This window comes from Choloepus didactylus, chromosome 8 (assembly GCF_015220235.1).
Source record: "Choloepus didactylus isolate mChoDid1 chromosome 8, mChoDid1.pri, whole genome shotgun sequence".
In the NCBI taxonomy this organism is placed as follows: Eukaryota; Metazoa; Chordata; class Mammalia; order Pilosa; family Megalonychidae; genus Choloepus; species Choloepus didactylus.
Window position 1 is genome coordinate 14,974,069 of NC_051314.1, and position 24,813 is coordinate 14,998,881.

Below are 24,813 nucleotides of genomic sequence, written 5' to 3' on the forward strand. Positions count from 1 at the left end.
TAGTCTTTTTAGTCTTTTCAGAAATCTCAAAAATTAGAAATTAATCAAAATGAGTATTTCTTTCTTCAAGTTAAACCCAGAATATTATAGCTGAAGAGTAGAGAAAAATTGTTCATATTTCAAATAAAGAATCTAAGTTTACCAAGAGGTACTGAATAGACACTAAAATTTAAAATGTTTAGTTGGAATCAACTTTGATTTCATCAAGGAGGAAGGAGAAAGGCATGTGCATTGAAAACTACAAAACATTGCTGAAAGAAATTAAAGATTAAAATAAATGGAAAGACATCCTATGTTCATGGATTGGAAAAAATATTTGTTAAGATGACAATATTACCCAATGTGATATATAGATTCAACACAATCCCTTCCAAATTACAATAGCCTGTTAGGCAGAAATGTAAAAGCCAATCCTCAAATTCATATGGATTGCAAGGGACTCTGTGGTAGCTTGGAGCTATGTATTCCAGAAAAACATATTCTTAAACTTAATCCATTCCTGTGGGTGTGGACCCATTGTAAATATGATTTCTTCAAGATGTTACTTCAGTTAAGGTGTGGCCCAAATGAATCACGTTGGACTTCAATCTGGATTGCTGGAGTTCTTTATAAGCAGAGTGAAAGTCAGACAAAGAAAAAAAGACTAAGGGAGCAACCAGATGTTGGAAGTCAATGGAACCCAGGAACCAGGAGAAGCTGCCATGTGCATTGCCATGTGTCAGAAAAGAAGTCAGCCCCAGAATGTCACAGTCTTCCAGGAAAAAGCATCACCTTGATGAGGCCTTGATTTTGGAAATTTCCTAGACTTAAAGCCAAGTCAATAAATTCCTGTTGCTTAAGCCAACCCATTGCATGTTGTTTACTTCAGCAGCCAGGAAACTAACACAGGCCCCTAATAGCCAAAACCATCTTGAAAAAAAAACAAAGTTGGAACACTCACAATTCCCAATTTCAAAACTTACTACAAAGCTACAGTAATCAAAACAGTGTGGAACCAGCATAAGGATGGACATATAGACCCATGTAATAGAAATGAGAATCTAGAATAAACCCAATCTTCTATGGACAGTTGATTTTTGACAAGGGTGACAAGACCACTCAATGGGGGAGAGAATAATCTCTTCACCAAATGGTACTGACCACTTGCAAAAGAATGCAGTTAAACCCCTTCCTCACACCATACACAAAAATTAACTCAAAATGGATCAGCATCTTAAACATAGGAACTACAACTATAAAACTCTTAGAAAAGATCCTGGGGATAAATTTTCATGACCTTGGATTTGGCAATGGATTCTTTTTCGCATGATGAATAACATTTCTTGATTTTCTAATGCATTCCTGGAGCAAACCCAACTTGGTCATGATGTTACTATCTTTTGTATATATTGTTGGATTCAGCTTACTGACATTTTGTTCATGGAAAATATTGGTCTATATTTTCCTTTCTCAACAGTCTTTGATTTAGATATCAAGATTAAACCAACTTCATAAAAATGAATTAGGGAGTATTGCTATTTTTTCTACATTCACAAAGAGTTTGTGCTAGATTGAAATTATTCATTTCTTTCAAATATTTGGTAAAATTCCCTGGTTTAAAAAAATAAAAATCTGGTACTAGTGTTTCTTGGATAAGAAGATTTTTGACCAATTCAATATTTAAAATGATTACAACATTGTGCACATTTTTTACTTCTTCTAGAGCCAAATTTTATTACTTATAAACATAGGAATTTGTCCATTTAGAATAAAATTTCAAAATGTATTGGCATAAAGCTGTTCATAATATGCTTTTATTATATTTTTAATTTATTCTTCATCTGCAGTCATGTCCCCCTTCAATTCCTTCTATAGTTTACGGATTTTATCTCTCTGGTTCCTAATTAGTCTTGCCATATGTTTTCCAGTTTTATTGTCTTTTCAAAGAACCAACATTTGGCTTTGCTGATCATATCTATCTTGTTTGTTTTCTATTCCATTTATTTCTGCTGTTATCTTTAACATTTCCTTTTCTCCTCCTTTCTTTGGGTTTATTCAGCTGTCCTCTTGCTAACTTCTTGTGTTGCATGTCTGGTTTATTGGATTTCAGCCTGCCTCTTTCTCTCATGGGAGCCTCTCACATTTTCTGATAATGTGGGATTTATATGGAAAGCATAAATCCATTATAATTTTTTATCCATGAATTATTTGAGAGCATTTTTTTATTTCTATACTTTTGGTTATTGATTTCTTATTGAATTATATCACCAGAAAAATGTTATTTGTTCAATCTAATCTTTTGACATTAACAAAAGATTACTTTTTGGTGAGGTAAACAGTTTTCATAAATGTTCCAGGTGTGCTTGTTAAGAACGTGATTTTCCCAGTTATTTCATGAAATGTTCTAGAAATTCCCACTAATTGAAGTCTTTAATTCCACAATTCCTATCTTCTTTATCCTTGCTGATTTTTTCCCTGCCTATTCCATTTATTACTGAACAAGGCATACTGGACACAAGAAAGACAGGAGACAATGGACGAGCTAAACTCAGCACAAGGAACGAATAAAATAGATCAGAAGGTAAAACATTCTGCAGGACAGTGGCCTAGTCCTGTTCAATCACATGAAAATAGGGACTATTCTAGACTTAGAGGGATTTATGGATGTAAGCAGATTGGGTTCTAGGACTTAATTTAGAAAAACTACTGTAAAGGACATTTTTGGGATAATTGATTTTGGACTAGGTGTTAAATGATGTTAAGCGATAATTATCAATTTAGTTAGGATGATAATAAGTTGGCTGTATAGAGAAATGTTCTCTTTTTAAAATGTTGATAGCACTAAAATAGACTGAGGTGATTTTTTTTTTTTTTTGAAAAATTAAAACTTTATTATACACGTTTCCAGAATATAAACTGATTTTGTTTCAGGACTCTTTGGTAACTTTTTAAACTATATGTAGAGTTCTCTGTATGGGGTTTGTATTGTTTTTGCAACTGTTCCTATAAGTTTGAATTTATTTCAAAATAAAACGTAAAAAAAAAGAAAACTATATGTAGTCTACGCTTAATATTACAATGTATCTCATTTTCCACTTTCCAACCTAGAAGTTAGATCTAACAAAGAAAATAAAAATCAATCTAAATTGCTTCATAGAGAAAACCGACAAGCATAAAAATACTATACCAAAACTAAAACAAATCCAATCAAGAAATAGATTCTGCAAAGCCTATGAATCCTCCACCTTATAATAAATAACCTCCCAAGGGAAAACAATTCCACTATCATAGCAATTTGATGAATAAAAGCAGAACCACTCTCATTACGGGAAATTACATTATATGAAAGAAAAATGTAATAATGCTCCTAGAAAATGAGGAAAAGTAATTTCCGGGAACAAGTATACTAAATAGTTTCTGTTCACATGGCCTGTGTCAGAAGTTGAAGTATCTGTTCACATAAGAAACGTGGTATGAACACGAGCTTCATGAAACCAACTCCCTCAACTACTTTTTTTTCAATTCAACTTAGGGAGAACCAAATAAATAGCTTTGAAAACCAATGACAGACTTGTCTCAAAACATGTCCTCCTCTGTCTTTTCTTGGCATTGTTCCTTTTTCTCTTTTCTACACTTACGTTCCTCTTTCTTAAAAGCTATACTCGGCTTCTTTTCTCCTTCCTGTTCTTAAGCTTTTCTGTATGGGTACTGTCTGTTTCCATTTCTGCTTTCTTTCTTTGGATGCCCCTGTGTTTGTCTAAATCCATGTCCTTGTAACTTTTTTTCCTCTTTTACTTGGGCTGCTCCTCCTCTGGTTTTTCTCTGTCTTCCTCCTGGTGCCTTTTTCTCTTCTGTTGGGTCTGTTTATGACTGGCTTGATGAGAACCGGAGCTGTTTTCTAAGGAGAGGTGTTTGCGAACTCCAGATTCCACACCGTATCCTTGCTAACGTTCAGGAGTACTGTTTTTTCCCAGAAGTCCCTGGGAACTTGATAGTAGCTCAGAGAGTCTGGTCTCAGTCTGCTGTCACCAGCTAGAAGCCCCTGAGGAACCGGTTTTCCACTGTTTGTGAAATATTGTATGATCTTCAGTAAGCCTGGACAGTTTCAGATGGGAGTCTGTCCAAACATTCTATATCTGGGTCTGGAGTCAACCTCTTCTTCGTACTTGTAAGTTTCCAAATAGTCCTCCCTGGTCTCTCTGAAACAAGTCTTTGGGTCTAAGCCTTGGGAGCTCTCTGCACTTTGATATAATCTTCAAGTTCATCCTGAAAAGAGTCATATGTTTCCTTTGAATACGTCATTAGGTTGACAACAAGGGATTTACCTTATCAGACTGAGAAGTTGGTGGAGAAATCTGATCATATTCCCCCATTAAGTGCTTCAATTTTTTAGCATAAACTTTTCCCACATAGTGAGACTGGGGACCAAAGATCATGATGCAGAGATCACGAAATCCATTTTTGTTCAATACTCTATTCCCATTCACCTCATAATGTAAAATCCTTTCTGATTCAAACTGCAGCACTATTCCACATACTTTACAAAGGCATCTGTAAAATGCTCGGTCTTTGTTCATTCAGTGTGGTGTCTTCTCCAAGGGGCAGGCATCTACAAACTACTGGCCCCTTCCCCGCCAACACCACCCGCTGGGAACTTAGCTGGAGTGGAGGTGGCAGAGAAGCAGGGACAACCACTGCCACTGCAGCTAAGAGGCAGGGCGGATGAGCTAAAGTGAGTTTTTAACAGAACTTTGTACTTGGCGGTACCTGAGCAAATATTTTCTTAATCCATTTGATTTTTTAAAAACAAGAATAACAATAATAGAAATATGTTGCTAAACAGTATTTCAATAACAAAAACATGGGAACCCAGGTTCCAAAAATCTAAATTCCCATCCCAGTTCTGTTTTGTTGCCTGTTTTTTAAAGAAAAAGATGGAAATCATTGGTCCTTGAGGCCACACCACCTTAAATAAACTCAACCAGCTCCCCCAGACAGACCTGGGCATTACAAAACAACTTTGGGGAGGTTCATGATCTTTGCTGCCTTAAAAAGTTAAAAGTCTTAGCAAAGATAGAACACAACAGCATGACACAGTGTAAAAATATCTGTACAGTAATCAGGGCAGCATACCTAGGTTTCAGGAAGGTCTGTTGTTGATAGTAACTGGAAAGGTGTTTGTGGAATGTGGTGGTTTGGAGATGTACGTACCCCAGAAATACATCCTCTTGAACTTAATCCATTCCTGTGGGTGTGAACCCATGGTAAGTAGGACCTTTGGATGAGGTTACTTCAGGTAAGGTGTGACCCACCTCAATCAGGATGGGTCTTAATCCTATTACTGGAGTCCTTTATAAGTGGAATGAAACTCAGCCAGAGAGAAAACCACAGGAAGCAAGAGCTGAAGGTCAATAGAACCCAGAAGAGAAGGGAGAGGCCAGGAGAGGCCACCATGTGCACTGCCACATGACAGAGGAGCCCAGGACCAAGGATCACCAGCAGCCAGCCCCAGAACACCAGTCTTCCAGAAGAGAGCATCACCTTGACGATGCATTGATTTAGACTTGTTCCCAGCCACAAAACCATGGCCTAATAAATTCCTGTTGTTTAAGCCATCCCTTTGCATGGTATTTGCTTGAGCAGACAAGGAAACTACTACACGGAATAAACCACAGTGTTGATAAGATCAAAGTCAGGCAGACCCGTCTTCTTATCTAACCAGCTTTTGACTGTGTGAATTTGGGAAAGTTCCTTAGTATCTCCAAGGTTCAACTTCTCCTGATAAGGAGAAATTGTGGTACTGACTTCACAACTCATTGAAAAAAAATCAATTAACAAAGACTGGAAAGAGAACACCATCTTGAGATGAAAAGTGTAGCTGTATTGAGGGAATAAAGCAATTCTACTACCTCTCAGTTGTGTGATGGGGGGGTTAACTAGATTTTATTATGTTACTATGTCTTTAGTAGTGCTGCTTCAGATTTTGGTGTCTACTTTATGTGAATGTATGAATACCCAGACAGTAGCTGCACAGAAGTTTCTACAGCCTAGGACACTCCTAGGAAAGTCCAGGCAAAAGGAGATGAATGCACAATCAAAAATCAACAAACTCTTGGAGAAGACCAACACCAAAATATTTATACCTGAGAAGGAGAATAAATCCAGGAATCATAAAATAACTTTTAAAAAATATACTTAATATCTTCAGTGATATTTTTTAAAAAGGAATTGTAATTGCAAAAAATAAATGGGTTTTGTACTGGTTTGTATATATTACATCCCCCAGAAAAAGCCATGTTCTTTGATGCAATCTTATGGGGGCAGATGTATTAGTGTTGATTAGGTTGGAATTCTTTGAGTGTTTCCAGGGAGATGTGACTCAATCAACTGTGAGTGAAATGGTTGATTGGATAATTTCCATGGAGGTGTTACCCTGCCCATTCAGGGTGGGTGTTAATTGGATCACTGGAGTCCTAAAAAGGAGTTCACAGACAGAAGGACCTCAGAGCAGCTAAGTGAGAACAAAACGCCCCAAGAGCAACTCAGAGTGACATTTTGGAGAGAAGCTGCAGCTGAGAGACACATTTTAAAGACAGCCATTGGAAGCTGACACCAACATTTTGGAGAATGCCACTTTGAAATGCAACTTGGGAGCAAGCAGATGCAAGCCATGTGCCTTCTAAGCTGACAGAGGTTTTCTGGATGCCAATGGCCTTTCTCCAGTAAAGGTACCCTGTTCTGGTTTGCTAATGCTGCCAGAATGCAAAACACCAGAGATGGATTGGCTTTTACAAAAGGGGGCTTATTTGGTTACACAGTTACAGTCTTAAGGCCATAAAGTGTCCAAGGTAACACATCAGCAATTGGGTACTTTCACTGGAGGATGGCCAATGGCATCTGGAAAACCTCTGTTAGCTGGGAAGGCATGTGGCTGGTCTCTACTAGGTCTGCCCACACAAGATTACATCAAAGATAATGGCTTTTGGAGGGACATAATACATTCAAACTGGCACATACCTGATTGTTGTATAATGATACTGGCTTGATCATCAAAGGGGGTTTCTAAGACTGAATTCAAAGACTCAAGGATCGGAGCCTTTGTGAAAGGAATTCCCTGCTACCTCAGCTTTAACTACAAGAAGAGAAAAAGGAAAGTCAAATGATGTAAGGTTCTACTAAATTCCTATCACACATTCATGAAGGATCTGTTTGATGCTATTTGCCAGGACACATAAGACAGACCAGGTCCTGGCCTCGGTGAAGCTGACGCCCATCAGAGGAGAAAAACCACCAACAAGGAAATTAGATCATCACTAATTGTGTTAAGGAAATATGCAGGGCCATATAATGGAAAATAACTGTGTGATTCTATATAGATAAAAGCCTCTAGGTCTGAGGAGAAGACATTTGAGCTTGAGACCAAAAGGAGAGGAAAAAGCCAGGTAGGCAGAGAGAATGAACCAGATACTTTGAAAATGGTAAAATGCACAAATTCACCCAAGCAGCCCTGCCTCTAGTATCAGTGGCACTCAGGGGAGAGTAGAAATACACCCTACCCCTCCCTCCAAGCCACGGCCAGCATCCCTTCTCCTGCACTCCCGAGTGTAGACTCCCCAACCTGTACACCCAAGCCTCATCCAGGAGTCTCCCCAACGGCTGCTACTTAGCCACACGCCCCCCCCCACCCTGAACCCAAGGGTGTACACCATAGCGGCACGGTCCACCCTTGAAGGACAGAACCAGGCAAGCATCTGTGCAGACCCTGAAGCAAACTCAAGCCATTAGTGCAGCAAATTCTGGGATCCCAGGAACCCAAAGCACAATCTACAGGGCAGGGGAAGCAGGCTCCAGGTAATCAAATGGTTAAAATGGAAATTCTGTGTTGTATCTATGTTATGGCAATAAAAAAAAAAAAAAAAACATTAATCAGGGGGGAAAAAAGAAGCTCGTTGCAGAATGAAAATCAAATTAACTGCAAGCCCAGTGCAGCTGGATGGGAGAGAGGACAGACGCACAGGATTCTTGTGGCCAAACTATTTACGGTGTGCAGACTTTCCATGCTCTGAAGACGGGCCTGGCTGGAGAAGGTCCAGGGCAGCGTTCTCTGAAGCACAGGGCCCTTCCTGCCCCGGCCAGAGGACACCCAGCGTCCAGGCCAGCATCTGAGCATGCCAGAGGGAGGAGATCATCATCACCACCCTACTCCAGCGATGATAGAAGCCCCACTCCTGTGTTAATGACTGTCGGTCCCCAGCACCCAAAAGTGTGCCTGGAAGAGGGCAGATGCTCCAAAATATTTTTTGAGTGACTGTGCTTGCCCAGAGCAGGAACCCCTGAAGTGAGCGTCTCTCTGGCAGGCACTGGGTCTCGTTCCTGAGGCTCCCAGCACCTCCCCGGCTGGCTGAATAAACATAGGAATTAGAGGACCCTTGAGCCCTGGCCTCTGTCCTGGCACAGCCTCCACGGAGCTTGGTTTGCAAAATTCTGGGCCCAAGTCCTTTCATCCCCTCCACCTCCCTTAAAAAAGGGGATACTCAATACCCAACATAGAGACAGAAAGTGCATTAAGGTCCCCAGGGGCTGGGGAGATGGGGAGGTATTGTTTAGTAAGTTCAGTGTTATGTTTGAGGTCACAAAAATGTCTTGTAATGGATGGTGGTGATGGTAGCATGGTCTTTTGTATGGGATTCCTACCACTGAAGTGTACACTTTTGTGCTGGTTGGAATCTGTTATGTACCCCATAAAAAACTATGTTTTTTTAGTCCACTCTTGTTGGGGCAGACCTATCGTGGGTGGGATCTTTTTTTTTTTTTCAAATTCAGTTTTATTGAAATATATTCACATACCATACAATCATCCATGGTATACAATCAACTGCTCACAGTACGATCATATAGTTATGCATTCATCACCACAATCTCTTTCTGAACGTTTTCTTTACATCAGAAAGAATCAGAAAAAGAGTAAAAAAATAAAAGTAAAGAAAGATCACCCAAACCATCCCCTCATCCCACCTTATTTGTCATTTAGTTTTTATCCCCATTTTTCTACTAATCCATCCATACACTAGATAAAGCGAGTGTGATCTACAAGGTTTTCACAATCACACTGTCACGCCTTGTAATCTACATTATTATATAATAGTCTTCAGGAGTCCAGACTACTGGGTTAGAGTTTGGTAGTTTCAGGTATTTAATTCTAGCTATTCTAATACATTAAAACCTAAGAGGTGTTACGTATATAGCACATAAGAATGTCCACCAGAGTGACCTCTCGACTCCATTTGAAATCTCTCAGCCACTGAAACTATTTCATCTCATTTTGCATCCCCCTTTTGGTCAAGAAGATATTCTCAATCTCACGATGCCGGGTCCAGATTCATCCCTGGGAGTCATATCCCGCTTTGCCAAGGAGATTTACACCCCTGGGAGTCGGGTCCCACGTAGGGGGGAGGGCAGCGAGTTCATCTGCTGAGGTGGCTCTGTTAGAGAGAGAGAGGGCCACATCTGAGCAACAAAGAGGCACTCAGGGGGAGACTCTTAGGCACAATTATATGCAAGTTTAGCCTCTCCTTTGCAATAACAAGCTTCATAAGGGCAAGTCTGTGGGTGGGATCTTTTGATTAGGTTGTTTCCAAGGAGATGTGACCCACCCAATTGTGGGTGGGGACTTTTGATTAGGTTATTTCCATGGAGATGTGGCCCTGCCCATTCAAGGTGGGTCTTAATTAGTTTACTGGAGTCCTCTATGAGAGCTCAAGAGGTGCTCTTGAGGAGAGAGAGTTCACAACCGACACAGACCCAGACATTTGGAGATGCTAAGCTAAGTGCTAAAGCCCGGAGTTTGCCCCAAAGAAGCTAAGTGAGAACCCACAGATACTTAAAGAGAAGACCACTGGAATCAGAAGCTGAAATCAATGCAACCCAGGAGAAAAGAAGCAGCAGATGCCAGCCACGTGCCTTCCCAGCTGACAGAGGTGTTCCAGACACCATCAGCCTTTCTTCAGTGAATGTATCCTTAGTTTGGACACTTTTATGACCTTAGAAGTGTAAATTTGTAATCTAATAAGTCCCGTTTATAAAAGCCAATCCATTTCTGGTATATTACAGTCTGGCAGCTTTAGCAAACTGGAACAACTTGCAAATGGTTAAAATGGAAATTTTGTGTTGTATCTATGTTACGGCAATAAAAAAACATTAATTGGGGGGAATAAAAGGGATACCGAAGCTCTTCATAGAATGAAAATCGAATTAACTGCAAGCCCAGCCCAGCCAGATGGGAGAGAGGACAGACACCCAGGATTCTTGTGGCCAAACTATTTGCTGTGTGCAGAGAGGGCAGTGTCAGAGTTTGCAAATTCCCCACCTGAGAAGGGAGGAATGCACCACCCTGGTGAGAAGGGCTTCCCTTAGGGTGCCAGACTCGGCTACACCCTCATGAGCACCCAGCAGGAGGAAACCACTGTTTGGGGAAGTTGGGAAGCCCTTGGATTGGTAGAAAAACGAGAATCTGTGGCTGGACTTGTTGGGACAAAGGCAGCAGTACACTTTCAACTTACAAATTTTTCTCTAAACTCTGCCCACTAATACATGTGCTGATAAGATAACTGGGTGAGTGAACAAGGACAAGTGTTTAGGGTCTTTGTCTTGACTTATCTGGAATTTCAAAAATCTGGAAGCAACTTACAGGTGCATCAGTTGAGGACTGCATAAATGAACAACGGCATGTCCATTCAGTGGGTTCCTCAGCAGCTGTTGAAGGGATCATGGAGACCTTTATTTGTGGACATAGAAAGGTGATATACAGCCATAGATAGATATTTGCATACAGAGCTGTCTGGAAAGCCATTCGCCCAACTGGACCAAAGGTTATCACTGGGTGGTGGAATTTAGGGTGATTTTTACCTTCTTCTTCATACATTATGTATTGTTTATTTTTACTGTGTGTAGATACTATTTTTATAATCAGGAAAATAATGGCATTTGCATTTTGGGATAAATAAAATCTGCTATTCACATTTTTTAAACATTTAAAATGAATTATTTAGTATCTCTAAATTTCTCTGTTCTAAAAATAATAGAACTTTAGCTCACTTTTTGTCCTCTTCCCCCACCCCTCCATATAGGTTTCATTAAAATCAACTAGAGTTTCAGTCCCAGATCTTTTTGTTTAATGATGCCACTTCCTTCTCGGGAACTATTTCTTAACCAGTGCATTACACCGCAATGGGTGCCAGCCAGGGTTCGAGTCCCAGTTGTGCCATTCACCAGCTCTGTCACCCTAACTGGTCACTGGAACTCCCTTTGACTCAGGTTGAAATGTGGGATAATAATAGTTTATACCCCATAGGGCTACTCTAAGGATTAAATGAGCCAATACAGGTTCGAAAGTACTGGAAAAATACCTGGCTTAATTAAAACAAACAATAAATATTCTACTATTATTAAAATTCATAGTCAGTCACATTATCAATTATTTGGGTGTAACTATGCATTTTACTAGTTATGCTCAAATCCCATGTCTTCTCCTGTTTAAGATCACTCTTCTCTCGAAAAAACTTTTTCCTGAAATATCAACTGAGGGTATGTCTATGTCTTTGCCCATGCAAAATTGTCTTTATTTTGCTATCACACTTAAATGACATTTTGCATGAGTCCAGAGGGGTTGAAAATTATTTTACCTAAGTCTGTAGACATTATTCCTCTCTTTGGCAATCGATATTATAGCTGATGCTGGGTTTTAGGCATGCAGACAGGCCTGGAATCAGAAGCTACCATTTGTAGGATTTGTTGACATTTCAAAGGGCCTAAAAGGTAAGTACTTAAGATAATCAAAAATTACAAGGGTAGGAATAAGGGGGAAGATGTAAGGGTGGCAAGGAAATAGGAGAGCAGAAAATCCCTGTGATGTCATTTTGGTTCACTGTTCAGCAAATATTTACACCTCCTCCCTTCCCACTGTGGGAGGAGTAAACGCCCCTCCCATTAATATTGGGCTTGGTCGTGGGATGGACTTTAGCCAGAGGAATGGATGTGGTCCCTTTGAAAAAAGGCTTAAAATGTGCTTGTACGGTGGGACCTGCCCACGTGTGCTTCTGCCATTGCCAAGGGAAGAACATTCCGGAGTTGGCCTGTGGTCCTAGGAGGATGCCAGACACGCAGAGCCGACTCGGACCCAACGTCCGGCTTGAAGCGAAGTCCAGCCTGGACCAACCAACTCCCAGCAGATCCTCAAGCACATGAGCAAGAATAAGTTACTATTGTTTTAACCCATCCACAGATAAATGGTTTAACAAACCGGGGTCTCTCCATACAATGGAATACTACTCAGCAGTAAAAAGGAATGAACTACTGATAAATGCAACAACACTAATGAATCTCAAAATAATTAGACTGAGGGAAAGAAGCCAGACAAAAAAGTTTTATGTGAGACTTTTAAAAACACACACTGGTTTATAACGACAAAACGTTGATCTGTAGTTGCCTGGAGATGGTGGGAGGTGAGGATGGTGGGGGGAGGAGTAACCATGTGGGGAGAGCACACTTTTGGGGGTGACGGTTGTGTTCACCATTCTGATTGTGGTGACAGTGTCAGGGTTTTATGCATATGTCAAAGCTCATCAAATTGTACATTTTAAATATATACCGTTTATTATATGTCAATTATACCTCCATAAAGCTGCTTTAAAGAAAAAAAGTATAAACAGTTGTTGCTTTAAGCCACTTTGTTTTGAAGTGTTTTGTTACACTGTAAAAGCTATTAAGATACACATCCCCCTGATTTATGCTTTGCTAAAACATTTTCCCAATCTCTTTTTGGACTGAGAAGAAAGATCATTTCTCAAACTATAAAGACCGAATTATGGAACTAACGCAGAATGGCTATGCCACCCCGGGCCTTCTAGAGAGCGGACGTTAAGCCTGTGGGAGGGACTGCGCGTGTGTGTGTGTGTGTGTGTGTGTGTGTGTGTGTGTGTGTGTGTGTGATGTTGTGACTGAGTAGTCAGACAAGAACCTGAGAGAAAAACAGACTATGTTACTATTTATGAGAGTTAAGTGGTCTCACAAGGGTTTTTTTGTTTTGTTTTTTTCTTTTTTTTTTTTTTAAATCAAGGTCTGAGTAAGAGAAGAGCCTGGGCTCTGGGTTTGAATTCCCATGTCAGCCCTCACCTGGCCACAAGATCCTGAACAAGTTACCAATCTCTCTGTGCTTCAGTTCCTTTATCTGTAACGTGGGGACATAACAGTCCCCATCTCAACAGTCATCAGCATCATCGAGTGACTTAGTAAGTGAAGATCCAGTGGCTATGCCCAGCATGTAAATATTAGCTCTTATTATTGTGAAATTCCATTGTCTTTAGACATTTTTACATACTAAGAGGCAAAGAAAAACAAAATACAATCAATGATGTCACAACGGAGGTGGGAGTTACAGAACACAAAATTGAGGTGTTAATATTTTTGCATTAAGGCAATTTGCTATTTTATATCATTATAACATTTAAGAGAATACAATTATTAGAATAATAGATTGCCTTGTGGTTCCAATCTACAATGTGTAACAGAGTAATTAATCAGGACTTGGGATTTTACTGTTTTATACATAGTGCTGGAACAGCTAATCGAACTTCAAGTTCATATTTATAAGCTAAATGTGTTAGATTTATGAGAATTGCTTAAGTACTTGAGGTCTGTCAGCCAATTATATTTAAGAAGTAAAACAAACATATCATGGGTGATGGATAATGTAATATAAAATGTATAAGGGCACTGAGGTTGGTAAATGGGACCAAAATTAATCAAGAATTCCTTAAAAGTGATTGCTAAAATCTGCTCATCCTGTAATTAAGTTATTTAAGCTGAAATTAAAAGATTAAGGGCAGACTAAGTTTTTTCTTTTAATGTATAACTTTAATAGATTGAATATTAATTTTTAAAACCTAAGCAAACCCCTGAATAACCTTTTCTGGCCACAAAAAACACCTTTGAGGGCATCAAATAAAAATTCACATTAACGTGTATATATGTGTGGCTTTGAGGTTGAGACAGTCTTGCCACCTTTCATTTCTGATCATAGAGGTCAAGAGTAGGTCAAGTTCACAAGGGACACAGGCTTGGGTCCAACTCCTCCTGCTCCGCATACCCAGCCACACCCGCTGCAGGTCACAGGGGACCCGGAAAGCAGGAGCGTCCCCAGCCCTCTCGGGCCACAGTGGAGCTTAGACCCAGCCCACCAGCCGGGAGCTGGGGGCACCACGGTCCCTGCTCCCTCTGGAGGGTGGCCAAGGAGGATGAGGGTCCTCTTTGGTCCTCCTCGAGGAATGCCCAGTCGGCGGAGGTGGACGGGAGAGGAGGGGCGGATAAATGACAAATCAGAGTAACAAGGGCAGCACTGGAAACGCTCTCCGCAGGAACAGGTGGGGTCTGCCACTTCTGGTGCTTGGCTATAACTAACCACATAATCAGGCTGGCATCTTCCTTTATCCTCTGGCTCTGGTCCACCTGCTCAGCTGAGAACTCCAGGGATGTCAGGGGCCGGGGCGGGGGGGGGGGGGCTGATGTGTCCCCAAGTCCTTTCCCACAGTGTCTAGCAGTTCAGCTGGGCACAGCCCCTTCTCGTGCTTTCTCTGCCAGGCGTGTGGTTTGGAGGCAGAGCCCATTGCATCTCTTAGGGGAATTCTATTTAATTTAACTCCTAGAAGTTTATTATTTTTTTCCAAACAGTCATAGAACTGCTATGTCACAGCAGGAAAATGCTCTCAGAACAGAGATTTCACAAGTAATCTTTTGATCTCTATTATCTCTCCCTCTAAGCGCCTCCTCAAAACCCCAGGGAAGGGGGTGAAGAGGAAAAGGCAAGGGTGAGGGGACCCATGGGGTAAGGTTCCCTCCTCTTGTAGCCGGGGCTGAGGCTGGTCCCACAGTGAGCAGGAGCTGGGAGCCACAGCCAGGCCATGGGGAGAGCAGGCGGTGAGCAGCGCCACGCGGCAGCCAGCCGGCCTTCTCTGTCCCCACTGCTGACCCCCTTCTCCAGGGCAGGGGACCACACGGCTTGGCAGAACTGGCAGAATTAAGCCAAAGAGAGCCCCAGGCCCTTTCTTGGCTGCCAGCCTCCAAGCCCTCAGCTGTCAGGCTGCCCTAGCCTTTCCTCGAAGTGCAAAATAATCTGGAGGAATGAACCTTCCCCAAAATGACTGAAAGCATTTGAAAACAAAAACAAACTGTTTCCCAGCAAACAGGAAGAGCAGGAAGAGGATGCGTTTGCACAGGGCTGGCTCCACTCTGCTGCGAGATGAATGGGAACAGAAGAACTTTGCATTTTGTCTCATCTATTCTGCATTCACCAGAAAGAGGGAGAGTTGATTGTGGGCCGAGATGAGCCAGAATCTTCCCTGAACTGTATCTGTAATTGCTCAGGAGTCAATTCCTCCAACTCTGTGGCCTTGACCCCTCCCCATGGGGCCTGCTGACCTCGTTGGGTTCCACCAGCCTGCACAAACCGTACTGTTATGGAAAAGAGAAGCAAACTCTCCTATTAAAATCATTGTATTTTGGGGTGTCTGTATAGAACCTCGGCATCTACCCAAATTAACACGGGGCCTCGTAGCAGGTCAGCGGGGAATGGTTCCTTCTCCTGTCTCGGCAGTATGATAGAGGGTGCCCAAGCCTACAGCTGGTAGAGACGCTCTTTCCATTTTTATTTATAGCCTTTGTGAATACATTGAGGAGACTGGGGCACAGCGGGTTGAGGAGCAGCCACCACCAGACCCTCAGAACCCTCTCCGACAACCCAAGGCTTTGCTTCTGCCTCAGACTCACCCATAAGATCTCTCCGGAGCCTCCTCACTGCATCCAGAATGAAGCCCAAGCTCTCCTCCAGTCTGTAAGGTCCTGCATGGGGGCTCTGCCACCCTCCCCCCAGGCTCCCCTCCACCCCATTCCAGCCCCCTGGCTTCCTTCTGTCCCTAAATACACCAAGCTCGTCCATCTCAGGGCCCTTCCTCTTGGAAAGCTCTTCCCTGGGTCTAGGCAGGTCTCCTCTTGGCTGTCTGAGCACCCCCGACCGGCCCAGCTGAGCACCCGGCCACCCACCCCACCCCTCTCTACCATGACCCTACTGAGTCTCTTTATAATGAGACCAGGGGCTGCCTGCTGTCCCCCACCCCACCCCCCAAGAATACAAGCCTCTTGAGGGCAGGAACTCTGCCTATCTTGTTCTCTGCCCTATCCCTGGGACCTAGAATAGTTCTACACATACTTCCTTGACTATAATATGTATTGTATAACCAACGCATGTTAGCTGACTGGTTACCCGGAGTGAGGACTTGTCCAGGGAGCTGGGGGGACAGAGGATCTAACAAGAGAACAAGTGACTGACCCCCTCCCATGTTCCTGGAACCCATGACCTCCAAATGGGGCATTGTGGGGCTGACCAACTCTTCACCAGTTATGGCTTCATACAGAAGGGGACACCAGGTGAACAAAAGGTGCAAAGGTGCGAACAAACAGGGACCATTCAGGAAAGAGCAGGTGGTTCAATGATTCCCAAGAGGGGTGCTAAGCAGGATAGGGGGCTGCCTGGTTTGGAGACGAAGACAGACAGTCAGGAAGGCCAGAAGGTCCTCTTTGCCACGAGAAAGAACTTGGGCTTCCTTCTAGAGGCAGCAATGAGCTGCTGAGAGGTTTTTCGCTGTGGTATTTTGGCTCCTTTCAATGTTGAAATCTCAAACAGAGGAGTTGCTTGGTCAGAACTGCATTTCCAAAGGTCCTTCTGCCAAAATTGGAGTTTCCCGTGTCCTTTGCCCAGTTATGACCGTATTCAGGCATATTTCCAAACAACTCCACTGCCCTCTTTCTAAAAATAGTTGGTCTTCCTTTAGGGACATATAATTTTGCAGCACAGTATTTCAGAAGGAAATATACACATTTCAGTTCTTTGGGACTCACTTTGTCACCTGAATGCACGTCTTCAGTTTTTTGTCCATTGTTTCCTAAGTCAAATTACAGGACATGGGCAAGTGTCACCAGGTAGCAGGTGGAGATGAAGGGCGTTTGAATGGACAGAGAAACTGAATCACTCATTTTGGAGAAGGCAGTGTTTCCTCATGGAGGGAGCCCAGGTTTTGGATCAACAGGCCAGCTTTCAGTCCTGGCTCTGCCACTTTCAAACCTGACTTTCCTTAAACCTCTGGGAGGCCCAGTTTCCTCATCAGTAAAAATGGGATTAATAATGGTATAGTCACATAGAGAGCTGTTGCAAAGAATAAATCAGGGTAAATATAGCATATTATTAAATGGTAGTTTGCATTAGGACCATAGGACCCAAGTTTTGTTCATTATATCTTCCACATTTGGGTAGACATCCAGTGCCCTCAATGGTGACATGGAAATAATAATTGTACCTACCTTGTAGGACTGCACTGAGAATTAAATTAGTTAATATTTTCTATGAAGCACTTGGGAGAGTCCTTGAAACGTAATGGGTCCTATATAAAGTGTTTGTTGTTATTTGTAACCAACACAGTTTCAATTTCTAGAATTGATCCAATAAACTGACTTTCAGTGGAAGAAGAGTATATAACTGTAGATATTTTTGTGTGTATATGCCCCACTCTGGGGCATATGTATACACCTCCACTGCCAAAGACCTACTACGTGCCCAACTGAGTTCCAAGTGCCATAAATAAACTACAAGGTACGGATGATCATTCCTGTCTTACAGAGGAAGAAACGGAGGCTTAGAGAGATTGACAGCTAAAAGTTGCACAGCTCGAAAGGTATCTGTCTGCACATTCGTCACTCTGTGCACCTCATTCCCAGAGCTCAGTGTAGGGTGGGAAGGGGGCACCCAGTGACCACTCACTGGCTCTGAGTCCCTGCTTATGATATATGGTCAAATTCACCCTTGAAAATCCCTTCAATGACCCATTGATGAATTCGCCAAATATGTAATGAACACCTACTGTGTGCAGGACACTCTACTAGCTGGAGATCCAGTGAGCAAAGATGGGCAAAGATGCCCCCGGGCCGCCTGGAATCTAGTGGGGGAGTCAGGCTTTAAACAACTGTTTGGTAAAACATCAGGCAATGACAAGGGCTAGGAAGAAAAAATAAGAAGGTTAAGAGAATAGAAGGACAGGTCAGAGTGGGGGGCTCCTTTAGATAAGGCGGCCAGAGGAAACCTTTCTGAGGAGGTGACATTTGAGCAGATTGAAAGTGAGGAAGCGAGCCATGTGACCATCTGCAGAAAATGTGAGTGTTCTAGGCAGGAGGGCAGCAAGTGCCAAGGTCCTGGGGTGGGAATATGCTTGGATCCTTGGGAAGACCACCTCTGGGGCAGTGAAGCCACTCTGCCCACAGAGGAAGAAAGCAGGAGGTGCAGGGAATTTACATCACCCCTAACTAACCCCCACCCCAAGCCCTTAACCAGCGCCTGATGGGTGGGGCCGCTGGTTGAGGAGTAACTTACCCTCCAGCGCGGCCCTGCAGGATCAGGCTGGGACCACCCACTGCAGGCCTTCACCTGACATGACACCCTTGCTTCCTGCCTGGCTTCCTCCCCTTTCCTGTCCTGCTTCACCCTTTCCCCTAGCCATCTCCCCTGTGGGCATGTCCTTAATAAGCCACTTGTACATGACCACCAAGACAAATGCATGCTGGGAGATGGGATGGTAATTCCCAGCACATAGTAAAAAATGCATATACAGAATATTTTGCATGTCTTGAATTATGGAGACAAGTGTGCAGAGTTGACTCTGTATTGAGGTAAACACACATCTGATGCTATCCCACGCTCCAGCCTTCCAGCCTCCCAAAAGTGGAACAGAATAAAAGCCTGTGGCCTCTGATTCCAAGCTCAAGGCATTCTCTGCCTTTTGGCATCAGGAAGGGGATAATTCACTCTGGAAAGTGAACTTGGAAAGGTCTGCCAGGGGCTAGAGCTAAAGATGCTCTTTTCTATTCTATCAACACTCAGAGCCTCAAGAGAGAGTCTGGGAGTCTCAACCCCAGCAGGCTGACTCTCTAAGCACATTCCTAAGCTGCTCCCTGCCCCAAGTGCTGGCAAGTGCTTTTCAGCCCCATCCCCACCCCCCTCCTCTGCACTGGCCAGGTTTCAGCAGATGCATTCCTTTGTTTGTCCCACAGACCTTCATTTATCATCCTCAGACACCGCCCCTGAGCCCTGACCACACTCCAGCTGATGGGGCCACTACGTCATGGTGCCCAGAATTCTGATCCCACTGTGGGAAGAGACACTGGCCCTGGGGATCCTATCAGCTTTCCACATGAGCTGGGTCCCAACTGGGGACCCATTTGCTATAAATTATTACAATAATGGCCCCAAAGGAACCCCACCTCCCTGAGACCCCTTTTCAATGTGACCTTGTCCCTCCCCTCTTCCAGGGGTGGAGCCTATTAACCCATCCCTTAAGTCTGGGTTGGCCCTGTATTACCTGTCCAATGCTGTGTAACAAATCACCACAAACAGTGCCTGAAAACAGCTCTCGTGTATTATTTCGTGGTTTTTGCAGATCAGAAGTCCAGGAAGAGCTTAATTGGCAACTCTGCTCAGTGTCTCACAAGCAGAAATGGAAGGGTCAGCTGGGGCCTCCAGAATGGGGTTTTGAAGGCTTATGCAGGTGTTCGGGGTCCTGCTTCAAGCTCACTGCTTATGGGCAGAATTCAGTTCCTTGAAGTGGTAGAAATGGGACCCTCGGCTCCCAGAGGCCACCCACCATTCTCTAGCATGTGACCCTCCCCACAACAAGGCAGGCTACTTTCCCAAGTCAACGGCCAAACGTCTTTCCTCAGGAAGGGACTGGACCCTCCTTTAAAGGGCTCACCTGATTAGGTCAGGCCCTCTTTTGATGAACTCAAAAGTCAACTGACAGGGATTTAAATTACATCTGCAAATAACATAACCTAATCACAGGAGTAAAATATCAGCATATTCTTAGATCCCATCCACACTCAAAGGGAGAGGATTTTACAGGACATGGACCCTGGGGAGAGGGAGGAAGGGAATCTCGGGCCTTCTTTGAATTCCACCTACTACATCTTCCACCAGCACAACGTGATGGGGGTGAAGTGTGACTCCCAAGGCGAGGCCTTAGGAGGCCTTGTGATGCCCCTGTATGCTCTTGCCACCGTGGAAGGACGCCTGAGGTGGCCTGCTGAATGCAGAGACCATGGGGAGAGAGAGCCCCAGCCAGGGGAGGAGATCCTCTGGCCCCATCTGTGAGTGCAGCCACCTGACAGACCCGCCAAGAACCACCCAGCAGAGCCCAGTGAGCCCCCAGAATCACAAGAAATAAGAAGTTGTGTTTTAAGCCACTAATTTTAGGGTTCCATACCAGGGGCTAATGCAAACTCTCTCTCTTCTGGGCAGCATCTCACACAGGCTAGGAGAGCAAGGTTTTTTTTTTTTTTTTCCCCTTGCGGTGTAGGACACAGAACTATAGGCTGTTAGAGGTGGAAAGGAATTTGCCTCACTGAATAAAGATTATCTACTACAGGGATTCTTTTTTTTTTTAACTGCAAATTTTGAGATATAGTCACATACCATATAAACTACTCAAAGGATATAATCAATGTCTCACGGTATCATCACCTAGTTGTGCAATCACCATCACACTCAATTTTAGACTATTTTCATTACTCCACAAAGAAAAATAACAAAAAGACACAAAAAAAGAATATCTGAATTCCCCGCCCCCGCCACCAATACTCTTTATCCCCTCTATTATTGACCCCTAGTATTGGTGTGGTACATTTGTTACTGTTGATGAAAGAGTATTAAGATATTACTGTTATGGGGTGGGATGGGGGGATGATTTGGGTGTTTTTTTTTTTCACTTTTATTTTTTATTCTTGTTCTGGTTCTTTCTGATGTAAGGAAAATGTTCAGAGATAGATTGTGGTGATGAACGCATAACTATGTTATCATACTGTGGACAGTGGATTGCATATCATGGATGATTGTATGATGTGTGAATGTATTTCAATAAAACTGAATTTAAAAAAAAAAAAAAAGATATTACTGTTAACTAGAGTCCATAGCCTGCAATAGGTACTTTTTCCCCATATGCTTCTCTATTATTAAAACTCTTTGTACAAATGTTGTACATTTGTACTAGTTCATGAAAGAACCTATTTATATTTGTAGTGTTAATCATAAACAACGTACACCACAAGGTTCACTGTGTTATACAATCTTATATTTTAGGCTCTAGCTTTTCTTCTGGTGACATATTTGACTCTAAACAGCCCCTTTCAACCAAATTCACCTACAATTCAGCACTATTACTTATAATACCAATAATGAGCTACCCTCACCTCTATCCATTTCCAAACATTTAAGTCCAACCTAGTAACCATATAAGGCAACCACTGTACATATAAGGCAACCACTCCCCATTCTTTAGCCTCATTCTATCTCTTGGTAACCTATATTCTAAGTTTTATGACTATAGGTTTACATATTCTAGTTAGTTCATATTAGAGAAATCATACAATATTTGTCCTTTTGTGTCTGCCTTATTTCATTCGCAATATGTCCTCAAGGTTCATCCATGTATTACAGGGGTTCTTAACTTGGGAGGGATAACCATGGATGGGCTTCTGGGGATCCCTAAATCTCTGATTTGGGGGTGGGGTGAGAGGGGGAATTGGGACATAATAACATCAGATTTGCAAAGGATTCATTGACCAAAAGGCTACAAACCACTAAAAATAGCCAGTCCCTCCACTCCTCCCCAGCCCCCCTTTTGAAATTGAAAAACTAAGGCCTGGAAGGCAAAAGGACTTCTTCCAACACTGCATGGTGTCCCAATTTGCTAACGCAGCCGTTATGCAAAGTACCAGAAAATGGATTGGCGCTTATAAAGGGGGTTTATCTGGCTACAAATTTACAGTTTTTAGTTCCAAACTAAAGAATCAACAAGATGATACCTTCACTGAAGAACGGCCGATGGCATCCAGAACATCTCTGTCAGTGAGGACTGGTGACTGCTGGTCCTTTGCTCCCGGGTGTGTTTCAAAATGGCTTTCTCCAAAATGTCTCTGGGCTTTTGCCTTAGCTCCTCTCTCTTGGCTCCTGTGCGTCATTGCTTTTTTCTCCCAGGGTGTTTCTTTCTAAGCGTCTGGGGGTCCTTTCAGCTTCTCCGGGGCAAACTTTGGACTTCATCTCTTAGCTTAGCATCTCAAAACATCCTTCTGTCCATATCTCCAAGCATCAGCAAGCATCTCTCCAAAAGTCTCTCTAAAATGTCCCTCTTAGCTGCTCTGAGCTCCTTCTGTTTGTGAGTTCTTTTATAGGACCCCAGTAAACTAATCAAGACCCACCCTGAATGGGCAGAGTCCATATCTCCACGGAAACATTCAATCAAGAGGTCACACCCTAATCAAAAAGATTAATCAATCTGCCCCCCACAAGACTGCATTAAAGAATATGGCTTTTTCTGGGAGCCATAATATATACTAACTGGCACATACAGCTGCAAACACAGCAGGGACTCAAACCCAGGTATCCGCATTCCTACTTCATCAAATCTTACAACTCCACTGCTGAAAAGTCCCTGATGGATTCCACTGCCTGGGAGAAAGTCCAAACTCAACCAGCCTTGCAGGCTCTTCCCAAGTTAGCCCAGCCTACCTTTCTGGGTTCACCCCTTGCTGCATTCCCTTGACCCATGCCACAGTGGACTACTCACCAGCCCCCAAAGCCCAGACGCATTCGTGCTCAAAGCTCTTGCCCAAGCTGAGCCCTCCACCTGATGCCCTTCCCATTCGCCACCAGCAAACAAATTCTTGCTTGTCTCTCAAGTCCCAGGTCAACTGTCCTCACCTCAGAGAGGTGTCTCCTCCTCTAAGAGGTGGATTATTCCCTTGTCAATACCCTCTTTTGTTGTGGGCTGGAAAATGGCTCCGAAAGATGATCACATCCGAATCCCTGGAACCTGTGAACATGTGATGTTATGCAGTCAAGGGAACTTTGCAGATGTGATTCTAAGTTAAGGAGCTTGAGAGGGGAAGAGTAGTCTGGATTACCCAGGTGGGCGCAATGTAATCACCAGGGTCCTCAATAGGAAGGTGATATGATGATGGAAGCAGAGGTTGGAGAGCTGCAGCCACGAGCCAAGGAGTGCCAGCAGCCTCTAGAAGCTGGGAGAGGAAAAGAGCAGATTCCCCACTACATCCTCCAGAAGGAACCAGCCCTGCCCATACCTTCGCTTTTGCCCAGAGAGCCTGATTTTGGACTTCTGACCCCCAGAACTGCAAGGCAACAAATCTGCTGTTTTAAGACATTACATTTGTGGTCAGTTGTTAGAACAGCAATAGGAATCTAATACGCCTGTATTCTCACAGTAGCCACACTAAGGTAGACGCCTTTCTCACCTGATAACCGAGAGCTCCTCAAACCTGGGACACCTTTGTTTCCCAGCAGTTTAACACAAACTCTGTTAACACCAGTTCATATGTGCTTGCTGAATGAACTAACAAATGGATTAATGCTTTACCCACTTTGTCCTGCCCCCTGTCTCCATCAAGCTGCACACACACACACACACATACACACACACACACACACGCGTGTGCACACTCATACCCACACCCCACAGTTCACCTGCTCAACAACTCTCCCCCGCCCCCAGGAGGGCATTTCTATTCTTACATGGAAGCTCACCTGAGGTTGGTAGGCAAACAGGCATGTCTCAGGTAGCATATTGATTTTAAAGGGAGATGTTTCCCAAGGTAATCACCGGACAAATCTGCAGGGATGAAAAGCTGAAATTCTGATGTGTTTGAGCCAAAACTGTAAGAATCGGTGTTGCAGCACAGAAATGTAAAACTCTTTTTGAATAAGTAATGTGAGCAAGAGACGATTCTGATCCTCACCACGTCCCTGATTCCTCAGCCCCTCATCTCAACCCCACCACAGCCATTAAAATGGTGGTGAAAGCTGTATTTGATGACATCCAAAGATGTCCACTTTAGGTTCCAAGACAGGGAGAATAGTATGATCCCATTTTGTTAAATAGAATAATAATAATAATATATCTATAGGCATGCAAATATATATATATACATATATACATATGTATGTGTTTATATGGCGTAGAACACAGGCTGGAAGAAGATTCTTCCAGATGTTAATGGTTTTCTCTACCGGTGTGTTTATGACAGTTGCTTTTTTTCTTATATGTATATATTTTACAAAGAAAAAGACTATTGGTATAATGAAAAATAAAGTTTAAATAGTTTCAAAATCAAAGAAATGGAGCGTTTTGTGTGGCAGGGCTGCTTTGTGTCCCCTCCGGGACAGCCCAAATCCCCCAACCCCTCTGCAAATAGGAAGCTGGCTCTGGTCTCGCCCTGAGCAATGGCGGAACCTTCAGAGGAACTGCAGGCGGCAGGAGAGGAACGCGGCCACGGCGGGGCGGGAATCAGCAAACAGACAGATACGACCACCAGGAAGGTTTCTGCCGAGTGACCCAAAGATGACCCGCTTTGGACCCAATCCCGGGTGCGGGAGCCCGTTCTCGTCGCGCGCCCTCTCCCTCCCGTTCCCCACTGCCACATCGCCCTCGCTGCGGTCTTCACCTCCCGGGGGAAGACAGGTGCAACCGAAGACCCCGGGCAAAGGCCAGCTATAGAGGGTCATCTCGGCCTATCTCGGCCTCATTCGCCCTTTCCTGCGGTAGTGTTTTTTGTTTTAATTCATCTGAACTGGTTGCAAAACCACACTCCCACGAAAACATAAATAATGGATAAGGAATGGGAGGGGGGCGAGGTTTTAAAGAAATTCCCGCGGGGTATGGCAAGGCTACAGTA

At 43.3% G+C, this 24,813-nt stretch overlaps 1 pseudogene; it reads right to left on the bottom strand.

Annotated features, from left to right (window-relative positions):
- Positions 1–3,507: 3,507 nt before the first annotated feature.
- On the bottom strand, positions 3,508–4,281 carry LOC119542547 (annotated as a pseudogene).
- Positions 4,282–24,813: the final 20,532 nt, after the last annotated feature.